This window comes from Triticum dicoccoides, chromosome 3B, assembly GCF_002162155.2.
Source record: "Triticum dicoccoides isolate Atlit2015 ecotype Zavitan chromosome 3B, WEW_v2.0, whole genome shotgun sequence".
Lineage (NCBI taxonomy): Eukaryota > Viridiplantae > Streptophyta > Magnoliopsida > Poales > Poaceae > Triticum > Triticum dicoccoides.
In genome coordinates this window covers 50,846,209-50,855,105 of record NC_041385.1, presented here as the reverse complement: position 1 = coordinate 50,855,105, position 8,897 = coordinate 50,846,209, and the positions used below count along the sequence as shown (strand labels likewise).

The 8,897-nt window shown below is 42.8% G+C and overlaps 1 long non-coding RNA gene across 4 annotated transcripts; it reads left to right on the top strand.

Moving 5' to 3' along the window:
• The first annotated feature begins 1,548 nt into the window (after nt 1-1,548).
• On the top strand, nt 1,549-7,367 carry LOC119274649. 4 transcript variants are annotated; one of them, XR_005135263.1, is made up of 9 exons: nt 1,549-1,798; nt 1,906-2,141; nt 2,237-2,801; nt 2,973-3,016; nt 3,257-3,408; nt 3,662-3,787; nt 5,136-5,245; nt 5,881-5,914; nt 6,662-7,367. It is a non-coding gene; the product is annotated as an uncharacterized LOC119274649 (long non-coding RNA). The 4 variants fall into 4 exon arrangements; XR_005135261.1 differs by having other exon boundaries at nt 1,549-2,141; XR_005135262.1 differs by having other exon boundaries at nt 1,549-2,141; nt 3,237-3,408.
• Nucleotides 7,368-8,897: the final 1,530 nt, after the last annotated feature.

The following is an 8,897-nucleotide window of genomic DNA, read 5'->3' as shown; positions in this document are numbered from 1 at the left end:
CAAGTTATACTTAGAATTTATCTATATATACATAATTGAACTATTTTTAGTACAATTAGTTCCCTTTCTATTAAGGGGAGAAGTAGAGCCTTTGTCTCTCATTTGCATCCTAGGCTCGCGGCCTATGCTTTGAGCTCATTAGGTTTACAAGACAAGGGAGAAAGGGCAAGGCCAGGATGAGTTATAATTGGGCGGCATAATTTCTAGTCCCTGCCTAACCAATGTCATCTGTGACTTTGTTTATAAGCAAGTGCAATATAATTCCCTTTTCCTTCTAAACCTTACTTGTCACAATCTCTTGATGTGTCCTTAATGTTCTATGAGCACTACTATAACTATAGATGTATAGGATACGATTGTCGCATCTGCGGCTCTTTTTAGAGTACAATAATGGTATATATGTATCGAAGGTGCAAAAATAAAGTATGTGGCATTAAATAAGAAGCGTGATCTTAAGGATAAATTGATAGATGTCATCTTGCTGACTTCCGTAGCCACAACACGTGGCATTGAATAAGTATAGTTACACATGAATTTTCCGTAAAGTCTTTTCCGAACAACACATCCAAAGAGAGATTATACAAGATACATTCACTTATACAAGGTCACTACGGAAAAAACATTTTGCATCTATATAAGGCCACTTACAGTAATTCAGTCAAAAATTAATGATGTTTTCTCGTACTAGTAATTTGTTTAATACTTGCATGCATATAGTCATAATGACACTCGGCTACATCCTTCTCACTCCTTCCTTACATGCATGTGCCGTATTAATGATCTCAGTTAACGAAAAGAAAAATTAGCTTCCAAAGCAATCATTAAATTTTATATTGGTACTACCTCCATTTCAGTTTACAAGTCCTGCGCGTATATCTAGGTTATCAATTTTATCACCCTAATATAAACTATATAACACAAAAGTTATATCTTTTGAAAGTAGAAACTCCGTAGTTTATGTTGGTATATTTTTTGTAATATATGACTTGTATTAGGTTGATCAAATTGACGATCCAAGGGTACGCGCACACCCTGTAAACCGAGAGAGAAGTAGTACCTGTAATTTGAGGTTGTGGCCTTGTATAAGGGAATGAATGAAGTAATATTTTTGAGAACATAACCTTATATTAACTTTGAGACCTTTCAAAAGAAACACATGGCCTTTTTGTTTTGAGCAAATGACCAATTTAATCTGCATATGTTGGATCACACGGCTGGAGCTGCGAGTAAAGGAATAGCTAAGCAGCATCCACATAATTAAAGGTGGAATTGTTCTCCGTAAGGACAAAAAATTGCAAAGTGGAGGACTCACCATTGGTCTTAATTTGGCCTAACTTTCTTCATAGGTGTCACCACCGGAAAAAACCAACACATTAAAACAATTCAGCTGCGCATCAGGGGCGGTCGATGGCGCTGTCCACGTCCGCAAGCTACGAGACAAGCGATAGAGTCCACGTTGGCAAGGCTTGTTCGCTTCGTCGCGAGGAAAGGCCGAAGGAAAAGAAATAGAGAGAAAAATAATAATAGGTGGAACCTGAGTCCGTCCCCTCCACCCGATGCCCCCATCTATCTCGCCTTCTCTTTTTTCGCCGTCGCCGCCTTCGCCGGCTGGTTCCGACGAAATCCGGCGGTCTCAGCGATCGTGCTGGCTACCAATCTCCTCCTCTCCTCGCGCTCTGTATGCTCCACTGCATTGATTCGTCGATCCCACCCTCCCGTGCTTGCCCGCATCGGTTTTACCCGTCTATGGTTTCGGTGTACTCGACCTCCTCGTCGCTGGTGATGCTCCGGCGTCTTGGTCCGGTCGTCTCCGTCTCCTGCTGCACTCTCTTTTGCTGTTGTGCCTCCTTAATGGCGCGGTGCTCTCTCCTCTCTGAGCTCCGCCGTATTCTTTGTGCGTGGCAGCTGATGCAGCTCTGCCTCCATGGCTCCATCCCCACGCTTGTAGCAGTGGCCCAAGGAGGAGCTTCATACTCGGCATGTGGAGCTCGAGACGCGGCGGTGGTCCATGGCATCAAGACCATCCGTCTTCCTCTGCAGAAGCAGCGCTAGCCACAGAGATGCCTGGCTCCATCCTGCTCTCATGTCGCAGTTCTTCTGCCCGACGAAGAAGAGAGGCGAATAGGAGAAGCACGATGCAAGTACACAAGTTATTCTCTTCTTTCTAAAAATTTCCCGCCTCTCTTCCAGTGTCGTACTCCTAGAGCTGCTCATCTTTGTGTCTTTGTTTCTGCAGATGTTGTTTCTCTATGCCTACAAGGTGTTCGAAGAAATTCCAAGACTAACAGGGAGTTTTTGTATCAGAACATGTATTTGTAGGTGTTATGTCAATAGACCTAAAATGTAGGCTACCTATGTTGATTATAGTAAGGGTTTGTTTCCTTGTATGTTGATTTAGATGTTTTTTTTTTTCAATGTCTTTGAGTAAGCCTGTCATGCCATTGTTTTACTTTAGATTTTTCAAGTTTGCCATATACCACTTTGTGAGCTAAGAAATACTTATAGTTGACTCAGCCAAGAAATACTTATAGTTGAATATGGTTTGATAAGCTCCTTGTTTGACCCTGAATCCTCCAGATAAACTCGAGCAATCATACTACAACATTTCTTCAACTGCAATTAAAGTCGAAAGATGGTTTGTAAATGTTCCATGGTTGCTTACTTTAAAACTTTTCTCACATAAGTATGTATTTGGACAGATCATAATGTCCGGTGTGTAGTGATGCTTGAGAAAACATCTGCTTTTAGCCCTGGGACTCATGCTTCAGCATATGTTCCATCACGTGATAATTATACACTTGGTTAGTAGTGTTTCCTATTTTCTTATCCTTAGCTTACCCTGCATTCTTGAAACTTCAGTTAACATGTTTATTAGTTTTTCATGTCACTCCTGCTTGACATGCCAATTCCCAAAGAAACAAAATCTTGATACCTCAATCTTGAAGTTTATAGATTGGGTGGTTCGTGTGCAGGTACAACAACAAATTAAGAAATAAGTACAAGTCGACGATCAGAGGTGCGAACCGACAACTGGCTCTTCATGTTATAGATTCTTCATTTTGTTTTTTTCCTAGCTTAGTTTGTAGGTGCATTCAGATTTTCTATGTACCGGACTGAAAAGCTCAACTGAAGGAAGACACTTTTTTCTATGTGCAAATTCTTTTATTGTTGGAAGAATATGTAAAGAAGAAAGAAATTTTACCCCATGAGTAATTCATCGAATATCATGTTTGTAGATTCACGTATAAACTTGTAGGACAAGTGATGAGGAGGGGAAGCGGCTGCGATCAAGCCACCGGTGTTGGGTCGACGGTGTCGTGCCTCTGCGACCGGGATCAGGCAAGGTAGATGGGAAGAAGTGGCGTCCCTCTCCCTGAGCTCCAGATCCATGGCAGCAGCAGCAGCGAGGTAAGCAGCGGCAAAGGGCTCCCACCTACACCTCTTCCATTATTTTTTCCCATCTCCAATTGAAGAGCTTTATTAGAATTTGTCGGGTTCATATGAAAAGTTTACTGAAATTTTGAAGGATGTCCAGTGGTAGACTGGTAGGTGCCTTCTTTATCCTTTTTGGCATTTTAAATGAGAAAGCCATAAACCGTTATATTTCCAGTGATAATCACGGTAACATGCTTTACCAAATTGTTTTTTTAATGTTGTCAAGGATACTTTGATGCGAGGGACCAAAATGAAGAGTGGATCTGTATAGCAGTGAAGGAAGGGGGCATGATTGTTTTGCCTGCAGGAATGTATAACGGATTCACGTTGGATAATGACAACTACATCAAAGGTATCTTTTAATTTCTACTTCTGCCCCCACCATGAGTGTTGGCCTCCTTAAAACTTGTATATACTAAATGAATAAAACTGAGTGGACTATGTGTTCTTTTCTGCGTGTAATTTACTTTTGTGAGTGAATTAGTGATAACTTCAATTTTTTTGGACTCGATCATCTCAAGGCTTCTTATGGCCTGATATCTGCCCATAGGAATTTGACTGCTGGCTTTGTTGTTTCTGAAAATGGATAATGGATGATGCAAATTTGGTGACAAGCTCCCCGTTGTGTGTTGGGGGTGACTTACATATGCGGACGTGCCGTTTCCCCTCTCCGGCAATCGTCCTCGAGTCAGCAAATCGATCCGGTCCGTGTCAGGCGATGCTAGAAAATATCATAGGCTTGTAGGGGCGTGATGGTGTATACTCCCAAGAATGGATGATTTACTTGGTAGCTAAGGATTGATCCATTGTGTATTTTTTGTTACCAAATAGATCCCTTTTTAACCTTTTAGAAATGAGAAGTTGACTTCTTGTAAATAATTTGGTGTACAGGATTTGTCAAAAAAAAATAGTGTTATATGATGAACGAATGATGTTTTTAACAACAAAAGTGATGTTTGACATTGATATTTCTTATTCTTCAAACGAATTACCTTCTTGTGGATAACAGTACTATCCCGAACTTGTTAACATAGCATTGTAGTATATAGTTGACATAAGATTTTTGTAGAAAATTATATCTGTTGTCTATGGAATTGTGTTGAATGGTTGCCAACAGAATGTTTGAAGAATTGCCCAATAAAGAACCTTCTTCATGTATGTTTTCTCAAGCATTTTTATTAGGTTGTTACCGTCATATCATATTTATCACTTTTCTGTTTATTCTATTAGACAAAGGCAAAGCTTTATTCATTATTGTGTTATAAGAGAAACTTCTTTACTACTGGTTTGCTCAGTCCTGGGCTTTCATCAATTTTAGACAACCTCAAATATCACATTTACTCCTACCACATAATTCCACTTCTCATTTCTTTCGGTGATACGTGTCTATTATGTTGCTGCTATGTTGCACTCACCTGCTTCTTAATCTGCCAACAAATACTTACTGAAATTATGAATTTATTTTTCCTTTTGTCAACTGTAGGCAAGGGCGTAAAGCATCTTGGGATAGAATAGAACTAGAAAGAGGAAATCATCAGCGTATAACAATGCCCACCTCCTTGCTGATCAAGCTATTCGACCTGTCTAACATGATCAATTTTGTGTTATAGAGACTATGCTCCAGTTGTTTGTAGTTGTGCTCCGTATAGATGCCCCCCTACTTGTAATAGATAAGTTGAAGAGCCGGTGTTTGTATGCAGCTGCCCTACACATACTGGAAATAGGAGAATGAAAGGGGTGTGAAGCTCGCCGTCGACACGCATCAGCTTTGTGTGCGCCGCCGGCGGTCAACCACTCGGCATCCAACCAGGTACCACCCAATCGATTCCATCAGAAAATCGACTCTCACTTTTCTCCTGTCTGTCCACACTTTTCCAAATGCTCTAGATTTGCATATATTCCTGCCATAGTAGCTCACAAATAGCTCTCTTACAAGCTACTATAGGTTATGTAGTAGATTCTTAATTTATAACCCTACATCTCTTCGAAATATGTTGGTTCTAGCTAACCAGGCTCTTCACAACAATACAACCATCAATTTTGTTAGGTTTAAAAATGTAAAATATATGCAAGGAAGAGCCTGCCGCATTGACACGAAGAATGTGCTTACCCACAATTTTTCATGCATCATTGTTGAATCACAATGATATAAACTCACAGCATGCCTGTCTGTGGCATTTTGCATTTTGTAAAACAGTGCACTGTGAACTAAATACACTCAGTGCGGGAAGTATACCTCATTATCTGTCTTCACAAAATACCTCATTATCTGTCTGCACAATTTGTGAGGCTATGGACTTTATTAAACTTTTATCACTGCTGCTTGCCTGCTTGCGCCTCAATACTATGTTCGATTCTATTTGAATTCATATACACAATTTCTATTTCAAACAAATATTATTCTTATTTCTCACGCTAACAATTCTCTAAACACGTTTTCCATAGTGCGATGAAGAAGACCATCTAGAGTACATACGCGGTAAGCATGCGCCATGTTGGTTATGTATGAAACGCAGCTGCATCGCCTGCTATTTTGTTCTCTTCTTCTCCACACTGCTGAAAACCAGCATATTATATATGTAAATACAAACAAGTTATAGCATCATGATACACAATATAACATCATATTAGTCTAATTCTTGCTCTGCAGTTTTAGGTACCTGTGCTTGCCTGATATTTGTTTCCTGACTTTACTGATTCCTCTCACCATGGCTCTCTGTCATCATTTCCAATGTCACTGCTGCTATGAAACTTTTCTTGAACCATTTGTGAGTTCTCAAGTTTAGAGCTTAAAAGGAGTTGCCGTACAATTTTGTAATTTCTTATGATATTGTCCGAACAATAATATACTTAGTTGTTTAGCTTCATCTATTCTTGGGTCCACTTTTATCTAAGTCCAAGCTTTAGCTCCAAGAAACCAATCATGTTTAATTTGCAATGAGCATGTGTCTTATTCATCATATATGTGTGTGTTCACAACTTTAGGAGTTACAAGGAGCGATGGTACAATTTTACAATCTGCCATGCTTTTGTACTTGAACTTCACTGCTTCCGAAGAATGATCCTTAACTTAGTTACTTACCTTCATGTCTTTCTTATAGGATAGCTTTGGAACTTGGGTACACTTTTCTCTTATATAAAGCTTTATCTTCAAACAATCAATGATATTTAAGGCTGTTCCATAACCCACTTCATTTGGTTCTCACTGATATTGAGCGCAATGCAGGAGCACCTGGTGAGCTTGAGGAACATTGTTGTTGGGGCAATGAGGTTAAGCTCTATGAGCACCATGTAGATGCCCTGTTTGTCATGTTCTGGCGCAAAAAAACCAAACATCAAGTACTATGTATGCACCATCATACAAGACATTTGCCAAGCCAGGCCAGTGAATCGTAACTTCAAAACACATTATTTCTTGCATATTGCATGACATTGTACATCCCTCTCAATTCCTTCCTTTCTCCTGCAAGTATTTTCAGGTCCACTACACCAAAGAGAATCCGATGGACTACATTAACCTGGATGATGATACACTGAAGATCAGGCTTGCTGACGGCAATGTGCATGATGATTATCGCATCATGCTGGGAACTGACAAGAGGGCCACCATCACCTGCCACCGTGCACACATCCGCGAAGGAGACATCTGCGCCTTCCGCTTCAAGGTCACCGAAAATGCCGCCTTTCTCTCACCGTGCCATCGCCTCTAGACGCATTATCGACAATGACAGAAGTCGCGTATGAATATGATCCATCCATGTACGGAGCTTATGACGTACTGAACCTTGCTTATTTTGGATGTTGCAACATGGTGCTTTTGAACAGATAGCATATATGTTGTCAGGCATGTAACCACTAAGATCGCCACTCATCAGCTTTAACTGCACCTTTTTATATCTGTAATGCGACTCTTATCGATGTCTGTTTATTTCTGTTGTTGTGCTCTCTTTCAAATATCACTTGCTTGATAGTAACATCACATGTGCTAATTAGTACATATAGGACGATGGAAGGGGCGTGTCCTACCTGGCACCGCCCAGCTCCCGTTCAGGTGACGCGCCAACGGCGCGCCATAACCACTAGTAAAAAACCAACATGCATGCCGTTACCTAGCAATAGCCGTCGCCATGTCCATACAGCCAAGGACGCTCCGGATCTCAGGCTCGGTGATGTAGAGCATCCCTCGACCATCACCATGCACGTCGCTCTACCACCGCAAGCATGGGGAGAACCTACGGCGAGAGCTCGCGCATGCACCGTCGAAACTGAGGTGAACTCTTTCCTCTTTGAGTTTCATTCGGATTCACAAGAGAGTCGGATTCTACCTCAAATGGAAACTCTATGCACTCGTAGGTACCGAGGAGAAGATCGTGAAGAGGAAAGGACGGAGACACAAGCAACTATGGAGGAAGAGAAGGAAGAAGGGTGCGCGAAGCGCGAAGCAAGGGAGGCCTCGGACATTCCCGGGTGCCCGGCCACCAAGGGCCCGGGTGCCCGGCCCCCCCAGCTACCGGCTGGCCTGCCCTCTAGCCACCCCGGGTGCCCGCCCACCAGGGGCCCAAGTGCCCGGCCCCACCTGGGCGCTGCCCCTGCCGCCCCGGGTGCCCGGCCAACTGGCCTCGGGTGCCCTGCCCCTCCCGCTGGAGCTGCTGCCATCGCCTCCGGGTGCCCGGGCCACCACACCCCGGGTGCCCGGCCCCCTCCCGCGAGTGCCGCCTGCCACCACCCCGGGTGCCCGGGCCACTACCCCCGGGTGCCCGGCCTCTGCAACGCCAAGTGCGCAGCCTCCCTGAACGGACCGGGTGCCCGGACCCCTCCGAGAGTGTCTGCGTTTTCAGGGTCATTTTGGACCTTTGTATCCTCCTCTCCCTCTATTTCGTCCCTAGACTATAAGTACCTCCCACCTAGCTCATTTGTAGGATAGCAAAGTATTTGATAGACAAAGAGAGAGCTTTGCTCATCTTCCTCCTCATGGAGATCATGACATCCTAAGGCCTTGTTCGGTTTGGGAGGGTTTGAAGAGGTTTGAAAGGGATTGAAGGGGATTAAATCCTTTGCAAGTCAAAATCCTTCTCAAACCTCCCCAATCCCCTTCAATCCCTCTGGCAAGGGGATTAACCGAACATGGCCTAAGGGAGAAGATCCTCCTATGGACGCGAAGCCCTCCTCTTGGAGAAGGATCCCCATCATAGGATCATCAAGACCTCTCTCCTCATAGAATTGGGATGAACTCTACCATGTCTCTTGTTTCCCTTTGATTGTTCATGTACCTTGTGGATCTTGTGTGTTTGTTGGTCTAGTGGATTTGTAATTGGACTTGTTCTTGAGTGTTCTTCTTGTTTTCTCCCTTATGTTCATCTTGTTTTTGGGGATTCCCTCTCCAATTCGTGAAAGATCTCAACATAGGGTTCCACCCTACAACATCTTGGTATCATGAGCCACGTTGATCACTAAATTGGAGT